At 41.1% G+C, this 14,306-nt stretch overlaps 1 non-coding gene across 1 annotated transcript; it reads right to left on the bottom strand.

The window, feature by feature from the left end:
- Window positions 1-276: 276 nt before the first annotated feature.
- On the bottom strand, window positions 277-376 carry LOC118542679 (U6 spliceosomal RNA). Its single transcript, XR_004920718.1, has one exon. It is a non-coding gene; the product is annotated as a U6 spliceosomal RNA (small nuclear RNA).
- Between the last annotated feature and the right edge of the window lie 13,930 nt (window positions 377-14,306).

Here is a 14,306-nt window from a genome sequence, read left to right as displayed (position 1 = left end):
AATGGATATTAAATATTAAATATTAAATATTGCCAGGCACTGTGCTAAATGCTATTCAGGGCAAGGAAGGGAGTCTTGCCTTCAGAGCAATTAGCATTCAAGGTAAAGAGTAATATTAGAAAAGTTAGAAAGGTAGTTATTGATTTATTTTTTGACAAACTGATGGATAATTGACAAATAAAAGTTTATATATTTAAATGATATGTATACATTTTGAAATAACCACACAATCAAGTTAATTAACATCCATCACATCACATAGTTGCCTTTTATTTTTTTAATATAGAACACTTCACAAATTTGCATGTCATCCTAGTGCAGGAACCATGCTAAATAATCTCTGTATCATTCCAGATGTGTGCTGCTGAAGAGACACTAGTCGAGCGTTAGCACAAGTCTTAAATCCCCTGACTTCATGAAGAAATGTAAAAATTTTCCATTAGTTGTAGACATTTAAGTACACACCCTCCAATGCTGTGTTTTCCTTTGCCTTGCCCTCCCAGCTCCCAGTCCCATAGAGGAAATGAAAGACTCCGAATTTAGCTTCAAAGTCATATTTCTTTGTACATAGAAGTGTGACCATGTCTAAGGTGCCCTGAACCTATTTTTAAACTAAATGACTGGAAGAAGAGGTAGGAAATTTAATATTAGTGTTCTATGTTTTTCTTTAAAATCTTTTGGGGCTACCCTTTATTTTTTAATTATTTTCTTCTTCCATATTTGTTTTTCCACTTACAACTAAATAACAAAATGAAACGGAAGTGGAACTATTAAAAAGAAAATAATTAACAATTAGGTATTTAGAATACTTAGGATTTTGCTTTATAAAAATATTGTTAAAGCTATTACTCATGTTGAAGTTTTAGCATTCATTAATGTATGTATTTTGTGCAAAATCAGCAAATTCCACATTCCCGGTTTGGCTGTTATGCACACAAATTAATGAATGTACTTTAATTAATTTGATTAATATGCAGCAGTTTAAGATCCATTTTGTATTATTAGCCCATGAAATGTTCCTCATTGAATGCTGCTGAATCAGAATGCTGTATTTGCCTGGGAAAGCTGTCTCTCTCTCTCACACACACACAGAGACGCTCTTCACAAATAATGTAAAGCTAAGATTTTTGTAATTATCATAATTCACTCATTAAGATATTAGCAAACTGTCACAACCACAAAAGATTCTCTATGCATGGAATTTTCCATCTTTTGCCTGCACCCAAGATATACATGCAGTTACAGTGCCCGAGAATGTTAAATGGAAACCCTACTTCTGCATTTTATTAGCAAATTTTGCAAACTACATACAGCTTGAGTGTTGTATAAATTTATAGTTGTACTTGCACATTTGTGATGGTGGTTTTCGGCATGAAAGTTTTATCTAAGAGCTTTTACTTGGAACTGCACAGAGCAATTCCAAAACCTCAAAACTAAAGGAAAATAAAATTGAAGTGCCTTTACAATTGTGTGATTTATACATTAAAGTATTTATTTTAAAACAAGATTAAAAATACTGCACTCCTAGAAACATTCTCTCCTGGTAGAAGCCACTCAGATGGAAAATTTCATCTATTTCAAACTGATTTTTTGCCTGAATGACTCTCACATATTTTCCTAAAACCTAGTCATGTCAAACGATTTATTATACCTTAATAATACTGTGCAAGTAGCCAGGAAGATTCAAGTGTTGAAGTGGTAGAAGGCAGTTGGCCAATTAGGTGCTCAGCTATATTTTGATTTTCTATGCTTAGACATACTTATTCTTTTCTTACCTTCTGATCCCCTACTCAGTACTTCTAGATGAGAATTTCTGGATATTTCTGTCCTCGGAATACTTAGCCAAATTTGAGATATAGAATGCATTTTGGATCAAAATCCCAAATAAGAATAAGGCAGTGAAACCCATTTTCCCACTTTAAGAGGTAATAGAAGGAGCTCAGTATGGCATACAAAGGGCACATGTATTTCAATGTCTTTCCCAAGGCACCCCTTCGCCCCCTTCGTAGTACAGTACCATCTGGGCTATCACGACGCCCCTAGTGATAGGGATGCTCTGCATCTTATTAAAGATGGCTGGCCTACAACAGAGCTACTGGGTTGCACTATAAGACGTCATTTTTTTTAAAGATTTAATTTATTTATTTGACAGAGGGAGAGAGACAGCGAGAGAGGGAACACAAGCAGGGGGAGTGGGAGAGGGAGAAGCAGGCTTCCTGCCGAGCAGGGAGCCCGACGCGGGGCTCGATCCCAGGACCCTGAGATCATGACCCGAGCTGAAAGCAGACGCTCAATGACTAAGCCACCCAGGTGCCCCAAGAAGTCATTTTTCAATGAAATAATTGACACTTTTTCTTCAGAATTTTCTCTCTTACTTAAAAAATTATTTTTTGCTTCAACTATTATTGTCATTGACTCACCATCCTCTGGCAACGTATATTATTTTTGAAAAATTGATTTTAAAGAAAATAGCCTGCAAAATTTTCTTAACAGAAACAATTGCTAGGGGCGCCTGGGTGCCTCACTCATTAAGCATCTGCCTCGGGTTGTGATCCCGGGATCCTCGGATTGGGCCCCGCATCGGGCTCCCTGCTCCGAGGGAGGCCTGCTTCTCCCTCTCCCACTCCCCCTGCTTGTGTTTCCTCTCTCGCTGTGTCTCTGTCAAATAAAATAAAATCTTAAAAAAAAAAAAAAGAAACAATTGTTAGGCCAGAAAGTTAATGGGACTCTCTTGTCCGGATGAGTTCATACCATGATCTTGAGATAAAAAGTTATAGGATGTGGTATAAGTCTTAATTTATGATCTCAAGAAGTATGTGAGAAAGCTACAAAAGTAATTCCAGACTTTGAAATTTGGAATTTGCTTTGGAAAAAGATGATAATGGTAGCAATGACTGGAGCGTTTTCTCTAGGGGTAGCTCTGTTACCTTGATTCTACTCAACAAATCAAAGAAACTGTCATAATTTTTCTAAATAGCAGGACTGAAAAAAAGAAAACCAACATTCTAGACTAGGTTCTTATCTTAATCCACTCACACTCATGAAGAATTCTTTGAGTGAAAGAATATGAAGCTTTCCTATGACAGCACTGGCCAATCCACAGAGAAAGAGGGACTTGGCTCAGTAAGCCCTCCCCAAATGACCGTGTAACTCATTTTCTGATGACAGAAAATTGAAAATGCATAAGTCCTGAGCTTTTCCCTTTACAACACCCCATTTGGAATAAAGAAGTCATCAGAAAAATGGGATTCTTTCTTGCTAACCTGACACATACCATCCATGGACTAGAAAGGGATAATTTGTCAATACTGTCAGCTAAATGCTGCTGTGGCCCCCAACTATTACCTAAGGTCTATTTTCATTTTACCCAATTCCACGAAGTTTGTTTTATTAAAATGAAAAATGGGATTATGGTGCTCCCTAGAAAGTCATTTTATCTCCTTCCAGCTGTTCAGTGACATACTTTTAACTTTGTAAAGTCACTTGTTTATAATTTAAAGTTAGTTACTGCACACCTTGTTTACCTGTACCTAGTAGCAAATTTGTAGTGACAGAAGAAAGATCACTGAGTACCCCTAAGTCTTGTGAAGAAAGCACAATTAATAGTATCCTGTCCCCAGTTTTGGGAAATGTATGTTGTGCATATAACAGTCGAGGTTCTGTTGTAAATAATAGGAGGCATTTTCACTATTTTAGGCAAAAAGGGTGCTTTACAGGGAATTCAGAACTTAAATATTCATTAGAAGGTTGAGAAGAGCAGGCTCTCCACTGACCTCCAGGAACAACTCCAAGGACAATTTCGCAGACCCTGGCTTCCAAGGGCACTGAATCAGGAAGCTGCTGCAGCAACTGCCACCCCCAGGATCACTGCAGATCTTGGACTTTAGCAGCTTTCCAGGCATCAGGAGGCCACCACTGCGGTTGTTGGCTCCAGGAAGTTGCCACCCAGGCTGCAGTCTGCTGAGGAGAAATTGTAGCCCAACCTCTTCAGGGCCATACTGTGCCTACTAACTCCACAAGAGGAAAATGGAGGTCTCCTGCATCCCCGCTTCTCCCTCCCCTGAACTTGGCTCCACATACAGGTCTCACAAGCATGCATCTGATGGGCCAAACCTAAATGGCTTCTTTAGCTGCATAGGAGCCGGGGAAATGAAGGTTTTGTTTTGTTTTGTTTTAATTTTCTAGTCTTTTCGATCCAGGAAAGCATGCTAATAGGAGGTTAGAACAGGGTTGAGATAGTTTACCTAATCTATCCAGTACCCATAGACTCATTTTCTACTACTGGTTAGCCATGCATAAAGTCCTTCATAGTTTCCTATTTTTAAAAAATTGGTGTAATTCCTTCTTCAGTTTTTTGGACATCTTACACTAGTTTTCTTAAAGTCATTTCAGATTGTTCTGTCACTTCCATTTGTCAGGAGTAAATAGGTCCTGGTGTGGTAGGCAGAATAATGTCCTCCTGCAAAGATGTTTATGTCCTAATGCTTGGAACCTTTTTCTTCAGACTTTTCTTTCTTAAAAAATTATTTTTTTGCTTCAACTATTATTGTCATTGACTCACCATCCTCTGGCAACATATGTTATTTTTGAAAAATTGATTTTAAAGAAAATAGGCTGCAAAATTTTCTAACAGAAACAACTGCTGGGCTGGAAAGTTAATGGGAGTCTATTCTCTGGATGAGTTCATATCATGATCTTGAAATAAAAAGATATAGGATGCGGTAAAAGTCTTAATTTATGATCTCAAGAAGTATGTGAGAAAGCTACAAAAGTAAATCCAGACTGTTACATTACATGGAAAAGGAGAATTAAAGTTGCAGATAGAATTAAGGTTGTTAATCAGTTGACTTTAAAACAGAGAGATTATCCTGGATTATCCAGGTGGGCCTGATGTAATAACAAGGGTCCTTAAATGTGGAAGGGAGAGGTAGAAGAAGAGTTTGGAGTGTTGCAGTGTGAGAAATACTCATCTCACTGTTGCTGGCTTTAAAGATGGAGAGGAGCCATGAGCCAAGGAATACAGGCAGCCTCTAGAAGCTGGAAGGGGCAAGGTAGTCGATTCTCCCAGAAAGGAATCAGCCCTGTTAGCACCTAGATTTTAGCTCACTGAGAGCCAGTTCAGACTTCTGAACTATAAATTTTTTTTAAGGATTTTATTTATTTATTTGACAGAGAGAGACACAGCGAGAGAAGGAATACAAGCAGGGGGAGTGGGAGAGGGAGAAGCAGGCTTCCGGCTGAGCAGGGAGCCGGATGCGGGGCTTGATCCCAGGACTCTGGGATCATGACCTGAGCTGAAGGCAGACGCTTAACAACTGAGCCACCCAGGCGCCCCCTGAACTATAGACTTGAACTATAAGTTGGTGTTTTAAGCCACTGAGTTTGGGGTAATTTGTTAAAGCAGCAATAAGAAACTAATACAGCTGATAGTTAAGATTGCTGGCTGCTTTTTTCACTGCTACTTTTTTCTCATGAGCTTTGACATTTTAGCTTGTGGGTTCATCCTGAGTGGGGTTTTCCCCTGCTCTTTATACTGTCCTCACTTTGTCAACCTGTTTGTGGACACAAGGAAGCTCCCTGGGACCCCAGGTTGTAACCTGGCAATTCCATGTCCAGTCTCACAGTGATATTGGTGCTGTCCCAGGGCTAGCCAAGGGGACCAGTGGGCAGCTTGGTCCAAGTGCTGCCACAGTCAGGGAACAGCAACTGGAGCTCTTTCTGGCTTGTTTCACTTGTTAGAAAGCATGATTAGCCCTTGATTATATGCAGGAAGTAAAGCAGTGGTCCCCAGGTGGCACAGGAAGCTCCAGTCCAGGCTATCCCACAAGAATCAGATCTTTACTTCCATGTCTGCTTTAGTGTTAAAGCTTTGTAGGCCTCTGGCTCATGACACACTTTCTGCTTTGTAGTTCTGTTTCTGGTCCATCAGGATGTTTTTCTTACCATAGCCATACTTTTCAATTTATAATATATATTTAATATATAATGTAATTTGTAAAATACATATGAAATGCTGACTGTATATTTTGTTATTGCTGTGTTTGGAGCAGAGGGGAGAAATTCCAAGTACTACCTCAACCATAAGACTGCAATATGTAGGTTGTATGATTTTTTTTTTTAAGATTTATCTTTTCATTTTAGAGAGAGAGAGACAGCGAATGAGCCAGGGGTGGGTGGTGAGGGGCAGAGGGAGAGAAAGAATCTCAAGCAGACACCCTGCTGAGTGCAGAGCCTGATGCAGGGCTCTATCCCACGACCCTAAGATCATGACCTGAGCCAAAATCAAGAGCTGGACACCCAACCGACTGAGCCACCCAGGCACCCTGGATGTAGGATTAACATTTCACAGAACACCGTGTCCCAGGTTTTTACCATGTTTTAGTTGAAGAGAAAATATAGTAAGTGGTTAGATATTTTTATTTCTATCAGTGATTTGCTTTCTGCATTCCCAGGGATGTCACTTTCTTCAACAAATAATACCCTTTTGGCAAAGGCTTAGCTGGTTGAAAATTATAAGAGAAAGTTTCATTGTACTGCACTTTAAAGTGGTTGTTCCAGAAATTCATCTTAAAACTTGCTATTTCAGGAAGCTGGCTCAGCTCCTCCACTTTCTCTGGAGTCCATCAATTCCATAAATTGGCTAGGCGTTACTGGAGGATGATTGTTAGGGTCAGGAGGGGAAGGAACAGAACACCAGGTGTTACATTACAAAAGGTGGCATGAGTCCCTGGTTTAGTCATGTACTTTAAGAGTGTGGAAAATAGCTGTTCACAGTTAACACCAGAAGTGCTCATTAAACTGATTTTCTGTTGGGAATGATTCCCCCAAAATGTCTCAGGCTATCAAATAGCTAAAATTCTATCAGGATTATGATACCCACTGAGTTACAAGTTATAAGAAATGATACTTGAAATAAAGGCTTTGCAGGCAAATTAAAATAGTAATAATTTCAGTTAATGTAATGATATCTTTTTTTTAAATCCCTTAATATCATTCAGCCAAAATTACATATTTGGGAAAAAATGAGCTACTAAAGAAGATTTCCTAATTGTATGTAATATGCTTGAAGGCATATTGCGGATGTAATTCAGATGCCTGGACACAGAGGAAGATGGCTCTGATGATGATATTATGCAATAGAACTACATTTTAGTCACAAACAGTCATAATGTGAAATTATTTCCCAGAGAAAGGAAGCTAGGAGTGTGTTACAGCTTCCACAGTAAGCTGTGTAATCCTGGCTACACTCTGGAGATCATATTTTTACATGTATAGGCTTCTCCGTAAGCCCTCAAACCTTGCAGATCAAATTTTGACATCTAGAATCCCAGTATTTTGCAAGTGATAGCACTTATTTTCCTGAAACTCAATTGTGAGTCTCTTGCTGTCTTTGTTTAGTTTACGCCAATGTGGTATTCCCTCAACCAATTCATTTTGGCTCGCCCTTGTCTCATCTGTAGGCTAACAAAGCCCCAAAGCTGTTTCTTGAGGTGAAAGGAGAATTACTTAAACCAAGCATGAATCCTTTTAACTATTTACAACTAGAAGTAGCTGGTTTAAGTAGGGTTTTTTTGTGTGTTTTTTTTTTTTTTAATTTTACATTGTCGAGCTACAAGTTATTGTCAAGCAATCTATCAGTTAAACTTTTACACTTACTGTAGTTCAGTGGCCACAGTATCTTACATAGAATTTCATATTGGTGCACATGTGATCTTGACAAATGACTAAAAATCAAACTGTATTCTGATTTGTGGTCTAACTCAGGTGAGTAAATTTGAATTTTTTTTTTTTTTTTTAATGCTCAGGCGGGGTTCACAAACCATACTGGTAAAGGCTCATAAAAAGTAGGTCTCATGGTGGTCTCTGCCCCTCTCCACTCCCCAAATCCCATGGTTTCTTTTCTTGCCCTTGCTGGCTCAGGGGTCAGATACTATCACCTCTGACATGTTGATTTTAGTCTTCCTGAGATAAAGGCTCAAAACCCATCTGGGCCACACTGTTGTGAGCTCTGCTTTCTCACTACCTTCAGAGCTCATGATGGTGTCTTCTCCTTTAACAAAGTTGATTCCTTTTCCATCCTCCCATGTTTCCTTTATGCTGGGCTAAATGCATTCCTCCACTGGGGTATGGCTGGGACAAGGGACTCATCCATTAGTCCTGGTTGGCTTTTGGGATAGCCATAGCTCCAAATAGGCTTCTTGGCTGGTGAGTCTGGGCTCAACAGTTGAGTCAGTCTCCCTACTAGGCCTGCAGTCAATTTATGCCCATCTCCCATCTTCTCCTTACACCAGCTTCATGATGGTTTATTAGTTGGATCTCAAAACTATCACAGGACAACTGTGGGCTTTAGCCTGTCATTTGGTCAGGGTTGTTGCTGGCTTGGGCTTAATACATCTGAGGGAAAGCCCAGAGATGGGAGAGCAAGAAGGAACAAACAATTGTTTCTCTGGCCCTGGTCAAAATTCTCTTCAGCTGATTCTAGGCACTTAGTATTCAGGATCAGCTCAGGCTCAAGTCTTTCTAGAAGACAAAGGAAGATGAAGACCCATTCTTAATTTCAAGGCAGGTTTTGTAAGAAAACCTTCACCTATTGCAATGGGGCTGGGCAAGGTGTCTTCAGAACAAAAAAGGGAGGTGCCTGGGTGGCTCAGTCAGTTGAGCAGCTGAGTGGAAGCACTCTTGATTTCGGCTCAGGTTGTGATCTCAAGGTCGTGGGACCAAGCCCCACATTGGGCTCCACCCTCAGTGCAGAGTCTGCTTATCCCTCTCCCTCTCCCTTTGCCCCTCCCCCTCTGCCCCCCACCCCTCTCCTTGTTCGAGTGCATGCACACATGTGCTCTCTCTCTCTCAAATAAATTTTTTAAAAGTTTTTTTAAAAAGCCTCCTGCTTTTTTTGTTTCTTAGAAGACCCACTGAATAATGGGACCATCCCAGCTAAGAGGAGGGCATAGCTGGCACTAGCTGGTATAACCAATATCAGATACTGTGTGAAAATCAAGCTTTGGTTTTTCAGGTGGCCATATAATACTTGAGTAAGGTCCAGAATTAGGCTAAACTGGGTTGGTACAAACTACACCTGACCTTTTATCATTTCATGATACCAGAGAGCTGCCTTCCTGTGTTTACCCTCTGTGTGAAATAAAGATGGTGGGTATAATCCTTTCTCCCTTCACAAGAGAAAGAGTCTATATAGACATTTATTTACTCAGTTTAACTTTTTGTTTATTGAGCTACAGGTCTATAGCCGTCCATCTGCAATGGGGAAGGAAAGGGAGAGACATTCATGTCATGGCAGGACCTTTGGACTAGGACTCTGAATATCTAGGATTTGATTTGTCACTCATGAGCCAGTACTCCTTAGTTCTCAGTTGATTCCTCTGCAAAGAGGGTTGACAGTAAAAAAGCTATGAGGGTTTCCCAGTTTTGTTAAGATGGGCACATCAGAAAAGGGATGGGAAAGCTCTCAGAAAAGAAGTCTACTGACATGTTTAAGAAATACCTAGTGAGCAGCAAACTATGTGCCAGACACTGCCAGTCTCTACAGATTAGAAATGAAGATGACACCCACACTGCCTCATGGAGACCAACACTTTTAGCCACTGAGAGGTAAAGTCACAGCCTCCAGAGATAGAAAATCATGATAAGTACTATCTTCAGTTAGGGACTTTAATTCAGTCTCCATGTTGCTGCAGGTGGCTCAATTCCAAGTAATGATGCATATGCTTCTTTTCCTCCACCTCTGCCTGATTTTTTCCCTTATATCTTCTTCCTACAAATCTGAACTAGTGCTTGGGGAAGTAAGGGGCAGTTGGTACTGGGAAATATATCAAGGATCAGGGGAGGCTTATTGCAGAAGGGACATCTTAGTTGAGACCTGAAGCTTGAATTGGATTTGATGAAGCCAAAAGGGGGGGAGTGATGGAGAAAGAACCTGTGCAAAACCCAGGGATGAGCGAGAACAGTGGACAGAGAGATGAGAGTAATTTGGGTGATTGTAATAAAGAGTCCAAAGGAGGGAGGGAAAAGAGGTGAAAAGGATGAACGTTTCAAATATTGGGATGACAGGTATGTGGGAGAGAGGTTAGGTTTGCTTTGTGCAGCAAGCTAGCTCCAGGGGCACAACTAGAATCCAGGGAGAAAATTCCAGGGAAAAGGACATTGACTAAAAATTAAACTATAGTTATGGCTTCCACTTAGCCAGTCCTTCCAGTATTCCAGACACCATGGTAAGGATTTTATAAGCATTATCTCATTGGAGTCTCAAAACAACCATGTAAGGTAAATGTCTTGAGAAAACAGACTCAGAGAAGTTACATTAACTAGCTCAGGGTCACACAGTGAGGACAGAGTTGAGTTAGGATTCCAAAATTGCTGCTCTTGGTCACCACCGTCAAACTGCTTCCTTGTGAGGATTATGTTGTCACAGAACAAATGTATGGCTCTGAAAGTCTCCTATCACTGCTGGGATATTATAGAGGATCCAGGCATCAAGAGAACCAGTAACCTTCTGAGAATCTTCCCATTGTGAGATCCAGGGATTCAATGACACGTCAACAGCTGGATACATAAAACAACCCTGAAAGGCAACCAGCTTCTGCATTTTGGGCGGCTTTCTGTCGTGTGTAATGAGCCCTCCTGGGGTACCTTTAAGGGGGGCATTCTCAGGCTCCATCACTGCAGAAGAGAGCACCGAAAGGGAGGCAGAGTGAAATGGACCGAATTAGGGCAGCTCAGCCCTCCAATAAAGACATGCATCTTTCACAAACATCTGCTTTAGCTAATGCTGGCCTTGGGCAGTATTAAATTATGTATTCAGCTCTTAAACTATCACAGATTCATGTTTCAAGAACATAACCATGAGAAAATATTGCACCACTAGCAGAAACAAAACAGCTCTGCTCATTTTGCATTAAATTTTTTTTTGGTGAATTTCTATAATGATTCTTCATTTTCTTTCAAATTAAAGGGCATTGTGGGAGACCAAATAGGTTAGAATGCACAGGAATTTTTTTCTATTATTGACTTACTGAAAAAAATAATAAAAAATTGCCTCTTTTGCTCACCATTCAGTGAAGGGTATCCAATAGCAAACAACAATAAATTACACAATGAATTTGGGCATGTTAGAGGTAGAGAAACCTTAGAGAGCATTCCAAATGTGTTTTCTAGAACTGCCTCTTATGAAGTGCTTCTCTAAGTCAGAAATCATGATCTTCTTGAAATACACCCTGGGTAGGCCAGCTCCCACCTCTGTTCCAGCATTTTCTTAAGACAGAAACAGCCATGGACTATCACAGTATGAGGACTTTACCTGTGAATTTTTAAAAGAGAGATGTTGGGGGAAAGGAGGAGGGCTCTCTCGTGTCATCAATCCTGACATATTTAGTGATTAATAGTCAGAAAATAGTATATGGAGTTCATCAAAATGTGTGCTTCTCAGAAATCCCAATAAAATAAAACATTAAGAATCTTCTACAAAGGTGTCCTTTGTGGTGGCAACCCGGATCCTCGCACCCTGATGGAAGACAATTTCCATAGTGACAGTGAGTACAGGTGACCCTTTCAGGCAAAACTCCAAAAGCATTGATTCTCCTCTCTCTATAGCTGAGGCAAGCATTTCATTCCCTGCCCCTTTCCCCTCTCAATACATAGTGATGCTCACAACTTTCAAGTACTTGCTTATTAAAACCCTGAATTCTGGACTCTTTCTGGTTTTTTCCCTTCTTTCATGAAGAAAAAAACCCCTCTTTCAACAACATGTGCAGAGCATATACTCTTTTTTTTTTTTTTTTAAGATTTTATTTATTTGTCAGAGAGAGAGAGAGAGAGCACAAGCAGAGGGAGCGGGAGAGGGAGAAGCAGGCTTCCCGCGGAGCAGGGAGCCCGACGCGGGGCTCGATCCCAGGACCCCGGGATCATGACCTGAGCCGAAGGCAGACGCTTAACGACTAAGCCACCCAGGTGTCCCAGAGCATATACTCTTAAAATGTTGTGATAAACCGAATTTTTGAAAATTATATTGAAAGGCATTACTTTTGCAACAATCATTTCCTCCTTTACTCTTTCCATAAATATTTAAATAAATTTTTAGATCATTCTTGTTTAAAAAAAGATACACCAATGGCTTTATATAAAAGAATTTTTCTGGCAACTTGAAAATGTAGTAAATACAATAAAAAGAGAGTAAAGATTTTGCAATAAGTGCCCTGTGAGTAACAGAATATCTCAGCTGGAATAATCATGTCAAGGAGCAGGCAGTTGGGCAGGTGATTTTTCTTAAATAGAATTCAATCCACTAATGCCAGCCATGGTCCAAATGAGGCAACTGCTGTGGGTCAAGGTGGGGAAGACGAAGTTGTACAAAGACGGAGCTGCAGTAAACTAAATACATCTCTGCTCATTTCCTCTTTGGTCTAAAGCACGCAGGAGAGGCATTGATCTTTGCCAGCCAGTCTTAAACACCGTCTGTAAGAGGAAGATGAATTAAACTCAGCAGAAGCATGATTGCTCCCCGGCTGATGGAGAGGCGGGGAGGATTTGGTGTGGGGGATGCTGGGACTGACCGTGTCTGTAGGTGGGCAGGTGGAGTGATGCTGGCCTGTGCCCAGAGGCCGTCAGAGGTCGGGACTTCCAGACCTGACCCCAGGCAGGCCCAGTGGAGAGTGTCTCAGCATAGCAATCCAACTGGCCAGGCCTTCCAGACACCTTAATAACTCTGTACCAGCGATTCAGTGGCCGGAGGAGGAGACATAGAAACCAATTTGAGGTTCTTTTTGACAATGACTTTTCTCTCTAAGGTCTTCAACTAGTCTAAGTGACTGCCGTTTGTATAGCAGCAATTAAGTCAAGCTGTCCAAACTCACGGGTGTCTCTGTCAAACACTCTTCCTCCAAGTCAGCACAAAATGTGAGATCTGTAGGATGTTCTGCCAACATTTCGTTTCCTTTTTTCTCCAACCCCATTTTTCAGGTTGCGTATTTCTGTATGTGTGTCAAAACTGAAGACGTCTGTCAAAAATGTTTCACTGAGTATGGTTTTTGTGTTTGTCTTTTCATGGAGAGGGAAATGTTTTATTTTCTTTACTGTTTGTCTTCCTTCATCTGGCAGAGACTAAGCCGTCCCACCGACACCCAGTGATTTAGAACAGAGAGGAAATTAATATTGGGGTTTTGTTTAACAGCGGCATTACATCTGCCATTAGACAACTTTTACTTCCTCTCCGAGTAGCAGAGAAACTGTCTTTCCTCAACCAAAATGTCAAATGAACAGAGGCCTTAAATAAGAACATGAATTTGACCTTTACCAGATGTCTTTATTCTTTAACATTTCTCAAAGATACACACTTGGAAAAGTTAAGACTTACTGATACCCAGCACGGATGCTTTATTGTCTGTTGTTTCCAAGATGTCAGAGGCTTTCTTATGTGAACAAAATGACTATTTCCGTCATAATGGAGCACAATTATTTATTCACCTAGCAGAGCAGAGGAAATCATTTTTAAACTAAAAACACAAAATGCGTTGTCTCTACCACAAACTTCCCACAAAAGCAGGAATCTTACTTCGTAAGTAGAACCAGACCCTTACTCCATTCTCTGCCCAGCAGAAAAATTACATGGCTTTTAGGTTTAATGGCCTTTTAGGCTTGTCGCCAAAAGAAGTTCCAAAAAAACTTCTCTGGTCCCAATTTGCCCTCTCAGCCCAGTTCTTTGTAAGCAGCGAGCAGAGTCGCTGGAGAACGTCCAAAGCGGGCTCTGTGAAGTGGAGGCCCGAGAACCACTCCACACAACTGGGAGCAGAGACAAAGGCGCCCCGTGACCACAGTGAGTCAGACTGCCACAGAGCAGGGCCAGGACGGCGGGCACAGCCGCAGGGCCCGAGCCCCGTCGTTGACGTTGTACAGGTCAGTGCGTCGGCCGGTCGGGGCTGCGTCCGAGGCCCTCCCTCCTCTCTCGTCCTTCTGTTGCTTCTCGTCCTGGTTCTGTTCTGTCTTCAGGAAACAACTGTGGCTTTTTTTTTTTCTCATTAAAGATTTGGGCTTTTATCTGAACATTTCACGTCCCAGTCCTGAGTCCAGACTATGAAGCAGAGAACACTTCTCTCGTTTTTCAGGGGCATCTTCAAGCTAAAGGGACTTCAGGAGAATCTAAGAATATCCTTGCGGGCCTAGACATTCTCCTCTCCATTAGCTCAGGCTCCTCACTCTTAAGATACGAAGGACGCAGACCAGCTGCCCACACAATAGCTCCATTGTATGGAGGTTTTCCTCTCCAGAACTCGGGATTCTCTCCTTCCTTCATTCAACAC

The sequence above is a fragment of the Halichoerus grypus genome, chromosome 7, assembly GCF_964656455.1.
Source record: "Halichoerus grypus chromosome 7, mHalGry1.hap1.1, whole genome shotgun sequence".
Lineage (NCBI taxonomy): Eukaryota > Metazoa > Chordata > Mammalia > Carnivora > Phocidae > Halichoerus > Halichoerus grypus.
This window is presented reverse-complemented; position numbering and strand designations above follow the sequence as displayed.